Source organism: Bombina bombina, chromosome 7 (genome assembly GCF_027579735.1).
Source record: "Bombina bombina isolate aBomBom1 chromosome 7, aBomBom1.pri, whole genome shotgun sequence".
NCBI lineage: Eukaryota > Metazoa > Chordata > Amphibia > Anura > Bombinatoridae > Bombina > Bombina bombina.
In genome coordinates this window covers 573,001,842-573,021,197 of record NC_069505.1, presented here as the reverse complement: position 1 = coordinate 573,021,197, position 19,356 = coordinate 573,001,842, and the positions used below count along the sequence as shown (strand labels likewise).

Below are 19,356 nucleotides of genomic sequence, written 5' to 3'. Positions count from 1 at the left end.
CCAGGGAAGTTTCTTGTTTAGATGAGAAGCCATCAGATCTATTTCTGGAAGTTCCCACATTTGAACAATCTGAGGAAATACCTCTGGGTGAAGACCATTCGCCCAGGTGCAACGTTTGGCGACTGAGATAATCCGCTTTCCAATTGTCCATACCTGGGATATGAACCGCAGAGATTAGACAGGAGCTGGATTCCGCCCAAACCAAAATTCGAGATACTTCTTTCATAGCCAGAGGACTGTGAGTCCCTCCTTGACGATTGATGTATGCAACAGTTGTGACATTGTTTATCTGAAAACAAATGAACAACTCTCTCTTCAGAAGAGGCCAAAACTGAAGAGCTCTGAAAATTGCACGGAGTTCCAAAATATTGATCGGAAATCTCACCTCCTGAGATTCCCAAACCCCTTGTGCCGTCAGATACCCCCACACAGCTCCCCAACCTGTAAGACTTGTATCTGTTAAGATTATAGTCCAGGTCGGAAGAACAAGAAGCCCCCTGAACTAAACGATGGTGATCTGTCCACCAAGTCAGAGAGTGTCGTATAATCGGTTTAAAGATATTAATTGAGATATCTTTGAGTAATCCCTGCACCATTGGTTCAGCATACAGAGCTGAAGAGGTCGCATGTGAAAATGAGCAAAGGAGATCGCATCTGATGCGGCAGTCCTAAGACCTAAAATTTCCATGCATAAGGCTACCAAAGGGAATGATTGTGACTGAAGGTTTTGACAAGCTGATATCAATGTTAAACTTCTCTTGTCTGACAAGGACAGAGTCATAGACACTGAATCTATCTAGAAACCTAAAAAGGTTACCCTTGTCTGAGGAATCAATGAACTGATTGGTAAATTGATCCTCCAACCATGAACTTGAAGAAACAACACAAGTCGATTCGTATGAGATTCTTCGAAAATGAGAAGACTGAGCAAGTACCCAGATATCGTCCAATAAGGAAATACCAAAACCCTGTTCTCTGATTACAGAAAGCAGGGCACCGAGAACCAAAAAATTCTTGGAACTGAGGCTAGGCCAAACGGTAGAGCCACAAAACTGGTAATGCTTGTCTAAAAAGAGAATCTCAGACACTAAAAGTGATCTGGATGAATCGGAATATGCAGATACACATCCTGTAAATCTATTGTAGACAAATAATGCCCTTGCTAAACAGAAGGCAGGATAGTCCTACAGTAACCATCTTGAATGTTGGTATCTTTACATAACGATTCAATATTGATAGATCCGGAACTGGTCTGAAGGAATTGACCTTCTTTGGTACAATGAAGAGATAAAATAAAACCCCAGCCCCTGTTCCAGAACTGGAACTGGCATAATTACTCCAGCCAACTCTAGATCTGAAACACATTTCAGAAATGCTGAGCCTTTGCTGTGTTAACTGGGACACGGGAAAGAAAAAAATCTCTTAGCAGGAGGCCTTAACTGAAGCCAATTCTGTACCTTTCTGAAACAATGTTCTGAAACCAGAGATTGAGAACGGAATTGATCCAAATAACTTTGAAGAAAATGTAATCTGCCCCATACCAGCTGAGCTGGAATAAGGTCCGCACCTTCATGGGTACTTAGGAGCTGGCTATAGGTTTTCTATAAGGCTTGGATATACTCCAAACTGGAAATAGTTTCCAAACTGATACCTTTCCTGAGGATGAAGGATCAGGCTTTTGTTCCTTATGAGGAAAGGAACGAAAATGATTATTAGACCTAAATTTACCTTAGATTTTTTATCCTTTGGTAAAAAAGTTCCCTTCCTTCCAGAAACAGTTGAGATAATAATTTATTACCCTGGAAAGAAAAGTTGACTTAGAAGACATATCAGCATTCCAAGTTTAATCCATAAAGCTTTTCTAGCTAAAATAGCTAGAGACATATACCTGACATCAACTCTAATGATATCAAAAGATGGTATCACCAATAAAATTATTAGCATGTTATAGAATAATAATAATGCTATAAAATTATGATCTGTTACTTGTTGCGCTAAAGCTTCTAACCAAAAAGTTGAGGCTGCAGCAACATCCGCTAAAAATATAGCAGGTCTAAGAAGATTACCTGAACATAAGTAAGCTTTTCTTAGAAAGGATTCAATTTTCCTATCTAAAGGATCCTTAAATGAAGTACTATCTGCCGTAGGAATAGTAGCACATTTAGCAGGAGTAGAGACAGCCCCATAACCTTAGGGATTTTGTCCCCAAAAAAACTCTAATCTGTCAGATGGCACAGGATATAATTGCTTAAACGTTTAGAAGGAGTAAAAGAATTACCCAAATTATTCCATTCCCTGGAAATTACTTCAGAAATAGCATCAGGGAGATTAAACACTTCTGGAATAACTACAGGAGATTTAAAAACCTTATTCAAACGTTTAGATTTAGTATCAAGAGGACCAGAATCCTCTATTTCTAATGCAATTAATACTTCTTTAAATAAAGAACGAATAAATTCCATCTTGAACAAATACAAAGATTTATCAGCATCAACCTCTGAGACAGAAACCTCTGAACCAGAAGAACCATTATCAGTATCAGAATGATGATGTTCATTTAAAAATTCATCTGAAAAAAGAGAAGTTTTAAAAGACTTTTATGTAAACTAGAAGGAGAAATAACAGACATAGCCTTCTTAATGGATTTAAAAAATAAAATCTCTTATGTTTATCAGGAACACTCTGAAAATTAGATGTTGACGGAACAGCAACAGGTAATGTAACAGTACTAAAGGAAATTTTATCTGCATTAATAAGTTTGTCATGACATGCAATACAAACAACAGCTGGAGAAACAGATACCAAAAAATATAGCAGATACACTTAGCTTGGTAGCTCCAGCACTAGACAGCGATTTTCCTGTAGTATCTTCTGACTCAGATGCAACGTGAGACATCTTGCAAACTTAAATGACAGTTTCAGGAATGGGAAAAAATGCCAAAGAACAAGCTTCTAGCAACCAGAAGCAAAGAAAAAATAAGACTTAAATAATGTGGAGACAAAAGCGACGCCCTTATTTTTTAGCGCCAAATAAGACGCCCACATTATTTGGCGCCTAAATGCTTTTGGCGCCAAAAATGACGCCACATCCGGAACGCCGACATTTTTGGCGCAAAATAACATCAAAAAATGACGCAACTTCCGGCGACACGTATGACGCCGGAAACGGAAAAGAATTTTTTGCGCCAAAAAAGTCCGCGCCAAGAATGACGCAATAAAATGAAGCATTTTCAGCCCCCGCGAGCCTAACAGCCCACAGGGAAAAAAGAATCAAATTGAAGGTAAGAAAAAATGAATAATTCAAATGCATTATCCCAAATATGAAACTGACTGTCTGAAAAATAAGGAAACTTGAACATTCTGAGTCAAGGCAAATAAATGTTTGAATACATATATTTAGAACTTTATAAACAAAGTGCCCAACCATAGCTTAGAGTGTCACAGAAAATAAGATTTACTTACCCCGGGACACTCATCTACATGTTTGTAGAAAGCCAAACCAGTACTGAAACGAGAATCAGCAGAGGTAATGGTATATATAAGAGTATATCGTCGATCTGAAAAGGGAGGTAAGAGATGAATCTCTACGACCGATAACAGAGAACCTATGAAATAGACCCCGTAGAAGGAGATCACTGCATTCAAATAGGCAATACTCTCCTCACATCCCTCTGACATTCACTGCACGCTGAGAGGAAAACCGGGCTCCAACCTGCTGCGGAGCTCATATCAACGTAGAATCTAGCACAAACTTACTTCACCACCTCCATCGGAGGCAAAGTTTGTAAAACTGAATTGTGGGTGTGGTGAGGGGTGTATTTATAGGCATTTTAAGGTTTGGGAAACTTTGCCCCTCCTGGTAGGAATGTATATCCCATACGTCACTAGCTCATGGACTCTTGCTAATTACATGAAAGAAATTCTATTACTATATAATAACCAATGGAATGGGTGTGCAAAATTCCTTTCTTGACCCATCTCTTTATAGATCTTTTCACTAATTTCCAATGCGCCTAAGCAGATTTTAAAGGAAAATTAAAACACTTAATCCTAAATAACATAATTTATGTAAGAACTTACCTGATAAATTCATTTCTTTCATATTAGCAAGAGTCCATGAGCTAGTGACGTATGGGATATACATTCCTACCAGGAGGGGCAAAGTTTCCCAAACCTCAAAATGCCTACAAATACACCCCTCACCACACCCACAAATCAGTTTAACGAATAGCCAAGAAGTATAAGAAAAAAGTGCGAAAGCATATAAAATAAGGAATTGGAATAATTGTGCTTTATACAAAAAAATCATAACCACCACAAAAAAGGGTGGGCCTCATGGACTCTTGCTAATATGAAAGAAATGAATTTATCAGGTAAGTTCTTACATAAATTATGTTTTCTTTCATGTAATTAGCAAGAGTCCATGAGCTAGTGACGTATGGGATAATGAATACCCAAGATGTGGATCTTTCCACGCAAGAGTCACTAGAGAGGGAGGGATAAAATAAAGACAGCCAATTCCTGCTGAAAATAATCCACACCCAAAATAAAGTTTAAGGAAAAACATAAACAGAAGATTCAAACTGAAACCGCTGCCTGAAGTACAAAAACTGCTTCAGAAGAAGAAAATACATCAAAATGGTAGAATTTAGTAAAAGTATGCAAAGAGGACCAAGTTGCTGCTTTGCAAATCTGATCAACCGAAGCTTCATTCCTAAACGCCCAGGAAGTAGAAACTGACCTAGTAGAATGAGCTGTAATCCTTTGAGGCGGAGTTTTACCCGACTCGACATAGGCATGATGAATTAAAGATTTCAACCAAGATGCTAAAGAAATGGCAGAAGCTTTCTGGCCTTTTCTAGAACCGGAAAAGATAACAAATAGACTAGAAGTCTTTCGGAAAGACTTAGTAGCTTCAACATAATATTTCAAAGCTCTAACAACATCCAAAGAATGCAACGATTTCTCCTTAGAATTCTTAGGATTAGGACATAATGAGGGAACCACAATTTCTCTACTAATGTTGTTGGAATTCACAACCTTAGGTAAAAATCCAAAAGAAGTTCGCAACACCGCCTTATCCTGATGAAAAAATCAGAAAAGGAGACTCACAAGAAAGAGCAGATAATTCAGAGACTCTTCTGGCAGAAAAGATCGCCAAAAGGAACAAAACTTTCCAAGAAAGTAATTTAATGTCCAATGAATGCATGGGTTCAAAAAGGAGGAGCTTGAAGAGCCCCAGAACCAAATTCAAACTCCGAGGAGAAATTGACTTAATGACAGGTTTTATACGAACCAAAGCTTGTACAAAAAAATGAATATCAGGAAGATTAGCAATCTTTCTGTGAAAAAGAACAGAAAGAGCAGAGATTTGTCCTTTCAAAGAACTTGCGGACAAACCTTTATCTAAACCATCCTGAAGAAACTGTAAAAGTATCGAAACTCTAAAAGAATGCCAAGAAAAATTATGAGAAAGACACCAAGAAATATAAGTCTTCCAGACTCTATAATATATCTCTCTAGATACAGATTTACGAGCCTGTAACATAGTATTAATCACAGAGTCAGAGAAACCTCTTTGACCAAGAATCAAGCGTTCAATCTCCATACCTTTAAATTTAAGGATTTGAGATCCTGATGGAAAAAAGGACCTTGCGACAGAAGGTCTGGTCTTAACGGCAAAAGGCCATCCGGACAAGATCCGCATACCAAAACCTGTGAGGCCATGCCGGAGCTACCAGCAGAACAAACGAGCATTCCTTCAGAATCTTGGAGATTACTCTTGGAAGAAGAACTAGAGGCGGAAAGATATAGGCAGGATGATACTTCCAAGGAAGTGATAATGCATCCACTGCCTCCGCCTGAGGATCCCGGGATCTGGACAGATACCTGGGAAGTTTCTTGTTTAGATGAGACGCCATCAGATCTATTTCTGGAAGTTCCCACATTTGAACAATCTGAAGAAATATCTCTGGGTGAAGAGACCATTCGCCCGGATGCAACGTTTGGCGACTGAGATAATCCGCTTCCCAATTGTCTATACCTGGGATATGAACCGCAGAGATTAGACAGGAGCTGGATTCCGCCCAAACCAGAATTCGAGATACTTCTTTCATAGCCAGAGGACTGTGAGTCCCTCCTTGATGATTGATGTATGCCACAGTTGTGACATTGTCTGTCTGAAAACAAATGAACGATTCTCTCTTCAGAAGAGGCCAAGACTGAAGAGCTCTAAAAATTGCACGGAGTTCCAAAATATTGATCGGTAATCTCACCTCCTGAGATTCCCAAACTCCTTGTGCCGTCAGAGATCCCCACACAGCTCCCCAACCTGTAAGACTTGCATCTGTTGAAATTACAGTCCAGGTCGGAAGAACAAAAGAAGCCCCCTGAATTAAAAGATGGTGATCTGTCCACCACGTTAGAGAGTGTCGTACAATCGGTTTTAAAGATATTGAGATATCTTTGTGTAATCCCTGCACCATTGATTCAACATACAGAGCTGAAGAGGTTGCATGTGAAAACGAGCAAAGGGGATCGCGCCCGATGCAGCAGTCATAAGACCTAGAATTTCCATGCATAAGGCTACTGAAGGGAATGATTGTGACTGAAGGTTTCGACAAGCTGAAATCAATTTTAAACGTCTCTTGTCCGTCAAAGACAGAGTCATGGACACTGAATCTATCTGGAAACCCAGAAAGGTTACCCTTGTCTGAGGAATCAAAGAACTTTTTAGTGAATTGATCCTCCAACCATGATCTTTAAGAAACAACACAAGTCGATTCATATGAGATTCTGCTAAATGTGAAGACTGAGCAAGTACCAACATATCGTCCAAATAAGGAAATACCACAATACCCTGTTCTCTGATTACAGACAGAAGGGCATTGAGAACCTTTGTAAAAATTCTTGGAGCTGTAGCTAGGCCAAACGGCAGAGCCACAAACTGGTAATGCTTGTCCAGGAAAGAGAATCTCAGGAACTGATAATGATCTGGATGAATCGGAATATGCAGATATGCATCCTGTAAATCTATTTGTGGACATATAATGCCCTTGCTGAACAAAAGGCAAGATAGTCCTTACAGTTACCATTTTGAACGTTGGTATCCTTACATAACGATTCAATATTTTTAGATCCAGAACTAGTCTGAAGGAATTCTCCTTCTTTGGTACAATGAAGAGATTCGAATAAAACCCCAGCCCCTGTTCCAGAACTGGAACTGGCATAATTACTCCAGCCAACTCTAGATCTGAAACACATTTCAGAAATGCTTGAGCTTTCACTGGATTTACTGGGACACGGGAAAGAAAAAATCTCTTTGCAGGAGGTCTTATCTTGAAACCAATTCTGTACCCTTTTGAAACAATGTTCTGAATCCAAAGATTGTGAACAGAATTGATCCAAATTTCTTTGAAAAAACGTAACCTGCCCCCTACCAGCTGAGCTGGAATGAGGGCCGCACCTTCATGTGGACTTAGAAGCCGGCTTTGCTTTTCTAGAAGGCTTGGATTTATTCCAGACTGGAGATGGTTTCCAAACTGAAACTGCTCCTGAGGATGAAGGATCAGGCTTTTGTTCTTTGTTGAAATGAAAGGAACGAAAACGATTATTAGCCCTGTTTTTACCCTTAGATTTTTTTATCCTGTGGTAAAAAAGTTCCTTTCCCACCAGTAACAGTTGAGATAATAGAATCCAACTGAGAACCAAATAATTTGTTACCCTGGAAAGAAATGGAAAGTATAGTCGATTTAGAAGACATATCAGCATTCCAAGTTTTAAGCCATAAAGCTCTTCTAGCTAAAATAGCTAGAGACATAAACCTGACATAAACTCTGATATCAAAAATGGCATCACAGATAAAATTATTAGCATGTTGAAGAAGAATAATAATATTATGAGAATCATGATCTGTTACTTGTTGCGCTAAAGTTTCCAACCAAAAAGTTGAAGCTGCAGCAACATCAGCCAATGATATAGCAGGTCTAAGAAGATTACCTGAACACAGATAAGCTTTTCTTAGAAAGGATTAAATTTTCCTATCTAAAGGATCCTTAAACGAAGTACCATCTGACGTAGGAATAGTAGTACGTTTAGCAAGGGTAGAAATAGCCCCATCAACTTTAGGGATTTTGTCCCAAAATTCTAATCTGTCAGACGGCACAGGATATAATTGCTTAAAACGTTTAGAAGGAGTAAATGAATTACCCAAATTATTCCATTCTCTGGAAATTACTTCAGAAATAGCACCAGGAACAAGAAAAACTTCTGGAATAACCACAGGAGATTTAAAGACCTTATCTAAATGTTTAGATTTAGTATCAAGAGGACCAGAATCCTCAATTTCTAAAGCAATTAGTACTTCTTTAAGTAAAGAACGAATAAATTCCATTTTAAATAAATATGAAGATTTATCAGCATCAACCTCTGAGACAGAATCCTCTGAACCAGAAGAGTCATTAGAATCAGAATGATGTTCATTTAAAAATTCATCTGTATAAAGAGAAGTTTTAAAAGATTTTTTATGTTTACTAGAAGGAGGAATAACAGACATAGCCTTCTTGATGGATTCAGAAACAAAATCTCTTATGTTATCAGGTACACTCTGAACATTAGATGTTGATGGAACTGCAACAGGTAATGGTACATTACTAAAGGAAATATCTGCATTAACAAGTTTGTCATGACAATTAATACAAGCAACAGCTGGAGGAACAGCTACCAAAAGTTTACAGCAGATACACTTAGCTTTGGTAGTTCCAGCACCAGACAGCGATTTTCCTGAAGTATCTTCTGACTCAGATGCAACGCGAGACATCTTGCAATATGTAAGAGAAAAAACAACATATAAAGCAAAATTGATCAAATTCCTTAAATGACAGTTTCAGGAATGGGAAAAAATGCCAAGGAACAAGCTTCTAGCAACCAGAAGCAAAAGAAAAAACATAATTTATGCTTACCTGATAAATTCCTTTCTCCTGCAGTGTAGTCAGTCCACGGGTCATCCATTACTTATGGGATTATATCGCCTCCCTAACAGGAAGTGCAAGAGGATCACCCAAGTAGAGCTGCTATATAGCTCCTCCCCTCTACGTCATACCCAGTCATTCGACCGAAACCAAACGAGAAAGGAGAAACTATAGGGTGCAGTGGTGACTGGAGTTTAAGATGAAAAATTTTAGACCTGCCGTAAACAACAGGGCGGGCCGTGGACTGACTACACTACAGGAGAAAGGAATTTATCAGGTAAGCATAAATTATGTTTTCTCCTGTTAAGTGTAGTCAGTCCACGGGTCATCCATTACTTATGGGATACCAATACCAAAGCTAAAAGTACACGGATGACGGGAGGGAAAGGCAGGATCTTTACACAGAAGGAACCACTGCCTGTAGAACCTTTCTCCCAAAAACAGCCTCCGAAGAAGCAAAAGTGTCAAATTTGTAAAATTTTGAAAAAGTATGAAGTGAAGACCAAGTTGCAGCCTTGCAAATCTGTTCAACAGAGGCCTCATTCTTAAAGGCCCAAGTGGAAGCCACAGCTCTAGTAGAGTGAGCTGTAATCCTTTCAGGAGGCTGCTGTCCAGCAGTCTCATATGCTAAACGTATTATGCTACGAAGCCAAAAAGAGAGAGAGGTAGCCGAAGCTTTTTGACCTCTCCTTTGTCCAGAATAAACGACAAACAGGGAAGAAGTTTGACGAAAATCCTTAGTTGCCTGCAAATAAAATTTCAGGGCAGGGACGACGTCTAGATTGTGCAGAAGTCGTTCCTTCTTTGAAGAAGGGTTAGGGCACAATGATGGAACAACAATCTCTTGATATTCCTGTTAGTGACTACCTTAGGTAAGAACCCAGGTTTAGTACGCAGAACTACCTTGTCTGAATGAAAAATCAGATAAGGAGAATCACAATGTAAGGCCGATAACTCAGAGACTCTTCGAGCCGAGGAAATAGCCATTAAAAACAGAACTTTCCAAGATAACAGCTTGATATCAATGGAATGAAGGGGTTCAAACGGAACACCTTGCAGAACGTTAAGAACTAAGTTTAAGCTCCACGGCGGAGCAACAGTCTTAAACACAGGCTTAATCCTAGCCAAAGCCTGACAAAAAGCCTGAACGTCTGGAACTTCTGACAGACGTTTGTGTAAAAGGATAGACAGAGCTGAGATCTGTCCCTTTAACGAACTAGCAGATAAACCCTTTTCTAAACCTTCTTGTAGAAAAGACAATATCCTAGGAATCCTAACCTTACTCCATGAGTAACTCTTGGATTCGCACCAATGTAAGTATTTACGCCATATTTTATGGTAAATTTTCCTGGTAACAGGTTTCCTAGCCTGTATTAAAGGTATCAATCACTGACTCCGAGAATCCCCGCTTTGATAGAATCAAGCGTTCAATCTTCATGCAGTCAGCCTCAGAGAAATTAGATTTGGATGTTTGAAAGGACCCTGAATCAGAAGGTCCTGTCTCAGAGGCAGAGACCAAGGTGGACAGGACGACATGTCCACTAGATCTGCATACCAGGTCCTGCGTGGCCACGCAGGCGCTATTAGAATTATCGATGCTCTCTCCTGTTTGATCCTGGCAATCAATCGAGGAAGCATCGGGAAGGGTGGAAACACATAAGCCATGTTGAAAACCCAAGGTGCTGTCAGAGCATCTATCAGTACCGCTCCCGGGTCCCTGGACCTGGATCCGTAACAAGGAAGCTTGGCGTTCTGGCGAGACGCCATGAGATCCAGATCTGGTTTGCCCCAATGCTGAAGCAGTTGGGCAAACACCTCGGGATGAAGTTCCCACTCCCCCGGATGAAAAGTCTGGCGACTTAGGAAATCCGCCTCCCAGTTCTCCACGCCTGGGATGTGGATCGCTGACAGGTGGCAAGAGTGAGACTCTGCCCAGCGAATTATCTTTGAGACTTCCATTATCGCTAGGGAACTCCTTGTCCCTCCCTGATGGTTGATGTAAGCCACAGTCGTGATGTTGTCCGACTGAAACCTGATGAACCTCAGAGTTGCTAACTGAGGCCAAGCCAGAAGGGCATTGAAAACTGGTCTTAATTCCAGAATGTTTATTGGAAGGAGTCTTTCCTCCTGAGTCCATGATCCCTGAGCCTTCAGGGAATTCCAGACAGCGCCCCAACCTAGCAGGCTGGCGTCTGTTGTTACAATCGTCCAATCTGGCCTGCTGAAGGGCATCCCCCTGGACAGATGTGGCCGAGAAAGCCACCATAGAAGAGAATCTCTTGTCTCTTGATCCAGATTTAGCATAGGGGACAAATCTGAGTAATCCCCATTCCACTGACTTAGCATGCACAATTGCAGCGGTCTGAGATGCAGGCGTGCAAAAGGTACAATGTCCATTGCCGCTACCATTAAGCCGATTACCTCCATGCATTGAGCCACTGACGGGTGTTGAATGGAATGAAGGACACGGCAAGCATTTAGAAGTTTTGATAACCTGTCCTCTGTCAGGTAAATTTTCATTTCTACAGAATCTATAAGAGTCCCCAAGAAGGGAACTCTTGTGAGTGGCAATAGAGAACTCTTTTCTACGTTCACCTTCCACCCATGCGACCTTAGAAATGCCAGAACTAACTCTGTATGAGACTTGGCAGTTTGGAAACTTGACGCTTGTATCAGAATGTCGTCTAGGTACGGAGCTACCGCTATTCCTCGCGGTCTTAGTACCGCCAGAAGAGAGCCCAGAACCTTTGTAAAGATTCTTGGAGCTGTAGCTAACCCGAAGGGAAGAGCTACAAACTGGTAATGCCTGTTTAGGAAGGCAAACCTTAGATACCGGTAATGATCCTTGTGAATTGGTATGTGAAGGTAGGCATCCTTTAAATCCACTGTGGTCATGTACTGACCCTCTTGGATCATAGGTAAGATGGTCCGAATAGTTTCCATTTTGAACGATGGAACTCTTAGGAATTTGTTTAGGATCTTTAAGTCCAAGATTGGTCTGAAGGTTCCCTCTTTTTTGGGAACCACAAACAGATTTGAGTAAAACCCTTGTCCGTGTTCCGACCGCGGAACTGGGTGGATCACTCCCATTAGTAAAAGGTCTTGTACACAGCGTAGAAACGCCTCTTTCTTTATCTGGTTTGCTGACAACCTTGAAAGATGAAATCTCCCTTTTGGAGGAGAAGCTTTGAAGTCCAGAAGATATCCCTGAGATATGATCTCTAACGCCCAGGGATCCTGGACATCTCTTGCCCAAGCCTGGGCGAAGAGAGAAAGTCTGCCCCCCACTAGATCCGTTTCCGGATTGGGGGCCCTCACTTCATGCTGTCTTAGGGGCAGCAGCAGGTTTTCTGGCCTGCTTGCCCTTGTTCCAGGACTGGTTAGGTTTCCAGCCCTGTCTGTAGCGAGACACAGTTCCTTCCTGTCTTGGAGCGGAGGAAGTTGATGCTGCTCCTGCCTTGAAGTTACGAAAGGCACGAAAATTAGACTGTTTAGCCCTTGGTTTGGCCCTGTCTTGAGGCAGGGCATGGCCCTTACCTCCAGTAATGTCAGCGATAATTTCTTTCAAACCGGGCCCGAATAATGTCTGCCCTTTGAAAGGTATGTTAAGCAATTTAGATTTAGAAGTCACATCGGCTGACCAGGATTTAAGCCACAGCGCTCTACGCGCTTGAATGGCGAATCCGGAGTTCTTAGCCGTAAGCTTAGTTAAGTGTACTACGGCATCAGAAATAAATGAATTAGCTAGCTAAAGGACTTTAAGCTTGTCTATAATCTCATCCAATGGAGCTGAGCTAATGGTCTCTTCCAGAGACTCAAACCAGAACGCCGCCGCAGCCGTGACAGGCGCAATGCATGCAAGGGGTTGTAATATAAAACCTTGTTGAACAAACATTTTCTTAAGGTAACCCTCTAACTTTTTATCCATTGGATCTGAAAAAGCACAGCTATCCTCCACCGGGATAGTGGTGCGCTTAGCCAGAGTAGAAACTGCTCCCTCCACCTTAGGGACCGTCTGCCATAAGTCCCGTGTGGTGGCGTCTATTGGAAACATTTTTCTAAATATAGGAGGGGGGGGAAAGGGCACACCGGGCCTATCCCACTCCTTGGTAATAATCTCTGTAAGCCTCTTAGGTATAGGAAAAACGTCAGTACACACCGGTACCGCATAGTATCTATCCAGCCTACATAATTTCTCTGGAATTGCAACCGTGTTACAATCATTCAGAGCCGCTAATACCTCCCCTAGTAATACACGGAGGTTCTCAAGCTTAAATTTAAAATTTGAAATGTCTGAGTCCAGTTTACTTGGATCAGATCCGTCACCCACAGAATGAAGCTCTCCGTCCTCATGTTCTGCAAATTGTGACGCAGAATCAGACATGGCTCTATTATTATCAACGCACTCTGTTCTTACCCCAGAGTGATCGCGTTTACCCCTAAATTCTGGCAATTTAGATAGTACTTCAGTCATAACATTAGCCATGTCTTGCAAAGTGATTTGTAAGGGCCGCCCTGATGTACTTGGCGCCACAATATCACGCACCTCCTGAGCGGGAGGCGAAGGTACTGACACGTGAGGAGAGTTAGTCAGCATAACTTCCCCCTCGTTGTCTGGTGAAATTTTCTTTACATGTACAGATTGGCTTTTATTTAAAGTAGCATCAATGCAATTAGTACACAAATTTCTATTGGGCTCCACATTGGCCTTTAAACATATTGAACAAAGAGATTCATCTGTGTCAGACATGTTTAAACAAACTAGCAATGAGACTAGCAAGCTTGGAAAATATTTTTCAAATAAATTTACAAGCAATATAAAAAACGTTACTGTGCCTTTAAGAAGCACAAAAAACTGTCACAGTTGAAATAACAATGAAACAAATTAGTTATAGCAACCAAATTTTTACAGTAAATACATTAAGTTAGCAAAGGATTGCACCCACCAGCAAATGGATGATTAACCCCTTAGTACCCAAAAACGGATAACAATTTAATATAAACGTTTTTATCACAGTCAAAACACTCTCACAGGTCTGCTGTGAGTGATTACCTCCCTCAAAACTAGTTTTGGAGACCCCTGGGCTCTGTAGAGACGTCCTGGATCATGGAGGAAGAAATAGGAAGACTGTGACTGAATTTTTACTGCGCAATAAAGCGCTAAAATAGGCCCCTCCCACTCATAATACAACAGTGGGGAAGCTCAGTAAACTGATTTTATTCAGAAACAAACGACAGCCATGTGGTAAAAATCATGCCCATAAAGTTTTATCACCAAGTACCTCAGAAAAAAACGATTAACATGCCAGTAAACGTTTTAAAAATAAAATTATGAAATGTTATTAATAAGCCTGCTGCTAGTCGCTTTCACTGCAGTGGAGGCTCAAATATAACTTAAATGTATACAGTATTTTCTTAGTGAAGTTCCATTCCCCAGAAATACCTCAGTGTAAACATACATACATATCAGCCTGATACCAGTCCCTACTACTGCATTTAAGGCTGCACTTACATTACATCGGTATTAGCAGTATTTTCTCAGTCAATTCCATTCCTTAGAAAATAATATACTGCAACATACCTCCTTGCAGGTGAACCCTGCCTGCTGTCCCCTGTTCTGAAGTTACCTCACTCCTCAGAATGGCCGAGAACAGCAAGTGGATCTTAGTTACGACCGCTAAGATCATACACAAACTCAGGTAGATTCTTCTTCTAATGCTGCCTGAGAAAAAACAACACACTCCGGTGCTGTTTAAAATAACAAACTTTTGATTGAAGAAATAAAAACTAAGTTTAACAACCACAGTCCTCTCACACGTCCTATCTATTAGTTAGGTGCAAGAGAATGACTGGGTATGACGTAGAGGGGAGGAGCTATATAGCAGCTCTGCTTGGGTGATCCTCTTGCACTTCCTGTTAGGGAGGAGATATAATCCCATAAGTAATGGATGACCCGTGGACTGACTACACTTAACAGGAGAAATGAGACTTAAATAATGTGGAGACAAAAGCGACGCCCATATTTTTTTAGCGCTAAATAAGACGCCCACATTATTTGGCGCCTAAATGCTTTTGGCGCCAAAAATGACGCCACGTCCGGAACGCCGACATTTTTGGCGCAAAAGAACGTCAAAAATGACGCAACTTCCGGCGACACGTATGACGCCGGAAACAGAAAAGATTTTTTGCGCCAAAAAAGTCTGCGCCAAGAATGACGCAATAAAATGAAGCATTTTCAGCCCCCGCGAGCCTAACAGCCCACAGGGAAAAAAATTTTAAGGTAAGAAAAATGATTGATTCAAATGCATTATCCCAAATATGAAACTGACTGTCTGAAAATAAGGAAATGTTGAACATCCTGAGTCAAGGCAAATAAATGTTTGAATACATATATTTAGAACTTTATTAAAAAAGTGCCCAACCATAGCTAAGAGTGTCACAGAAAATAAGACTTACTTACCCCAGGACACTCATCTACATGTTTGTAGAAAGCCAAACCAGTACTGAAACGAAAATCAGCAGAGGTAATGGTATATATATAAGAGTATATCGTCGATCTGAAAAGGGAGGTAAGAGATGAATCTCTACGACCGATAACAGAGAACCTATGAAATAGACCCCGTAGAAGGAGATCATTGCATTCAAATAGGCAATACTCTCCTCACATCCCTCTGACATTCACTGCACGCTGAGAGGAAAACCGGGCTCCAACCTGTTGCGGAGCGCATATCAACGTAGAATCTAGCACAAACTTACTTCACCACCTCCATAGGAGGCAAAGTTTGTAAAACTGATTTGTGGGTGTGGTGAGGGGTGTATTTGTAGGCATTTTGAGGTTTGGGAAACTTTGCCCCTCCTGGTAGGAATGTATATCCCATACGTCACTAGCTCATGGACTCTTGCTAATTACATGAAAGAAAAAATGATTTAGTCAAATCAAGGGTTAGCCTGATAATGATATAATATACAGAGCTATTTTAAAAAGTTAAATATTAAAGCAATGGACACTGCCATGTTGTCACCTAGGTTTCCTTTGAGTGAGCAACCAATATCTGTGTGGAATATGGTTACGTCTGGATTCTGCACTCTCACTTCTAAAAGGAATTGGAAGTCTTCAATATTCAGAATTAAATGAGAGGAAAAGAGGTGAAGATAAATACCCTTTGCAATATATTTTCATTATTATACAAACATGTTATATTACGTGAAGGAGTTTAAAGGGACATTAAACACTTTGAGATGGTAATATAAAATGATAAATTGTATATATAAAACAGCTCTGCAATATACTTTTATTATTTACTTTGTCCTCTTTGTCTGTAATTCCATTCTGAAATTGTGAGCTTTTCAGTTCCTCTTAGAAATGGAAGTGCAGAACACTGTTAAATCCAGCACAACCATTGGCTGCACACTCTAGTGACCTATGTATAACTGTCCCTAATTGGCCACAGCAGAGAAGGTAACCTAAGTTACAACATGGCAGCTCCCAGTGTTTTATAGACACTAAAACTTTACACTTATTTTGTCACTTTTTAAACAACTAATGAAACTATAAAAATTACATCTACATGTTAGTCATGGACTAATCTTTTGTTTGAATGCATCATTCTATCTAGCATGTATTTAGTGTTTAATGTCCCTTTAATGTCCCTTTTATTATAAAAAAATAACTTTCTTCTTTGGTATCTGGTAATATATTACCATATATTGCTCCACTTGTGTACACACTACCAAGTAAAATGTAAAGTTTTTACACTATTTGAAAATGTTTGTGTTCCTTTAAGAGGTGGATACCAAAGAAGGCTGCTACAGTGCAAAGCATCCAAAGGGTTAAACTGATATGAAACCCAAACATTTTCTTTTGTAATTCAGACAGAGCATAACATTTAAAAAAAAAAAAAATAATTCCAATTTACTTTTATTATAAAATTTGCTTTGTTCCCATGATATTCTGTGTTGGATACCTAGGTAGGTACCTGAAGCACTACATGGCAGGAAATAGTGATCTTGCAAATACATAACATTCCTACAAAACTGCTGCCATATAGTGCTCTAGAAATGGGTCGGCTCCTAAGCATATGTCCCTGATTTTCAACAAAAGATACCAAAAGAAAAAAATAAATGATAATAGAAGTAAATTAGAAAGTTGTTTAAAAATCTCATGCTCTGACGGAATCATGAAAGAAATTGTGGGTATCATACCTCTAACTGGAGTTTGCTTCTACAAAAGCAAGGTCACCCATGACACTGATATGCGGGCAACATTATGTACCTCATCGCTAGATCCCCAGTGACAGCGCATCTGCAACATTATGGACGTGTTGAAATGTAGTACTGAAACCAGTTTACCCCCACCTGTGTTCACACTAACATTCTGCTTGTCCCATTTACATAATAATAATAATAATAATAATAATAATAATAATAATAATAATATCATCAGGTATTTGCAGAGCGCCAACTGATTCCGCAGTGCTATAAACATAGGCGGTATACAAGGTAACATTTATAGGGGGTCATATGGGTAGAGGTCCCTGCCAAGAGTTGCACTGTTGTAATTGGCGATCTTGCGGGTGATCTACAAACAGCTGGGCTCATAGGCTAAGGGGTTCGAGGGGACAACAGTGGAGTAAGGAAAGGTAAGTGTAGGTTGTATGCATCCCTGAACAGTAGAGTCTTTAGGGAGCGCTTTAAGCTTTCAAAACTAGGGGAGAGTCTTGTGGAGCAAGGCAGAGAGTTCCACAAGATGGGAGCCAGTCTAAAGAAGTCTTGTAAACGGGAATGTGAGGAGGTAACAAGAGAGGAGGAGAGTAGGAGATCATGAGTAGAGCGAAAAGGACATGAGGGGGAGTATCTGGAGACAAGGTCTGAGATATAGGGGGGGGAGCAGTGCAGTTAAGACTTTGCATTTCAGAGTGAGAATTTAGTATTTAAGCCTGGAGGCAAGAGGAAGCCAGTGAAGGGATTGGCAGAGAGGTGCAGCAGATGAAGAGCAACGTGTAAGGAAGATGAGCCTGGCAGAGGCATTCATTATGGATTGTAAAAGGAGCTAGGCGGCAGCTAGGGAGACCAGAGAGGATGGAGTTGCAGTAATTGAGGCGGGAAAGGATGACAGAGTGGATTAAAATCTTGTGTAAGGAAATGTCTAATTTTAGAGATGTTTTTAAAGGTGAAAGCGGCAGACTTTAGCCAAGGACTGAATGTGAGGAGTGAAAGAAAGATCTGAGCCAAGTGTTACTCCAAGACATTGAGCATGTGGGGAAGGGGTAACAATAGAGTTAAACAGAGAAGTTGGGGGTGGAGATTTTTGAAGAAGGGGGGGGGGAAATAAGGAGCTCAGTTTTGGAGAGATTTAGCTTAAGGTAGTGAGAGGACATCCAAGATGAGATATGAGAAAGACAGTGACAAGGGTTTGCAAGGAAGAAGATAGGTCTGGGTGTCATCGGCATACAAATGGTATTGAAACCCATGGGACTTTATTAAGGAACCTAAAGATGTGTAAATTGAGAAAAGGGGACCAAGGACAGAGCCTTGCGGTGCCCCAACAGAAAGTGGTAACGGGGCAGAGGATGCCCCAGAGAAGGCTGCACTAAAGGTACGGTTAGACAGATAGGAAGAGAAACATGAGAGAGCTGTGTCGCAAATGCCGAAGGATTGGAGGGTTTGGAGCAAAAGAGGGTGGTCGACAGTATCAAGGGCTGCAGACAGATCAGGGAGGATAAGCAGAGAGAAGTGGCCTTTGGATTTTGCTGTAAGTAGGTCGTTGCCAGATTGCAATGGGTCAAGGAGGTAGTTTAATGTAGGAAATGGGATCGACGTACATATACTAGCTTTTCGAGAAGATTTGAGGCAAGAGGGAATAGGTAAATAAGGTGGTAGTTGGATGGGGAGGTTGGGTCGAGAGAAGGTTTTTTAAAGATAGGTGTGACCAGTGCGTGTTTAAGAGAGGAGGGAAATATACCAGTGCTGAGGGAGAGGTTGAAGATGTGTGTGAGTATATGGGTTAGGGTAGAAAAGGAGAGGGGAGTAGCTGTGAGGGGATGGGGTCGAGGGGATAGGTAGTGAGGTGAGAGGACGGTATAAGTGCTGAAACTTCATCCTCTGTAACAGGGGTAAAAGATACATTTATGGCTATGTGGGTTTTGGATGATAGTGAGGTTTTGAGGGGGTTTCAGACTGGTAGTATGTTGATAGCCGATTTCATTTCTGATGGAGTCTATTTTGTTATTGAAGTAGCTGGCAAAATCTTGAGCTGAGAGAGAAGTTGTAGTAGGAGGTGGAGGTGGGCAGAGGAGTATTGAACATGGAGAAACACCTTATTTTCAAAAACCTGACTAACAACATTCCCTCTTAGCAGTATCTTATACACATCATTGGCTCTACCACA

At 40.8% G+C, this 19,356-nt stretch overlaps 1 protein-coding gene across 1 annotated transcript in view; it reads right to left on the bottom strand.

The window, feature by feature from the left end:
- The window catches only part of CSNK2B (casein kinase 2 beta), a 49,086-nt gene that overhangs the window by 22,109 nt on the left and 7,621 nt on the right, over positions 1-19,356 (bottom strand). The gene's annotated exons all lie outside the window — the stretch shown is intronic.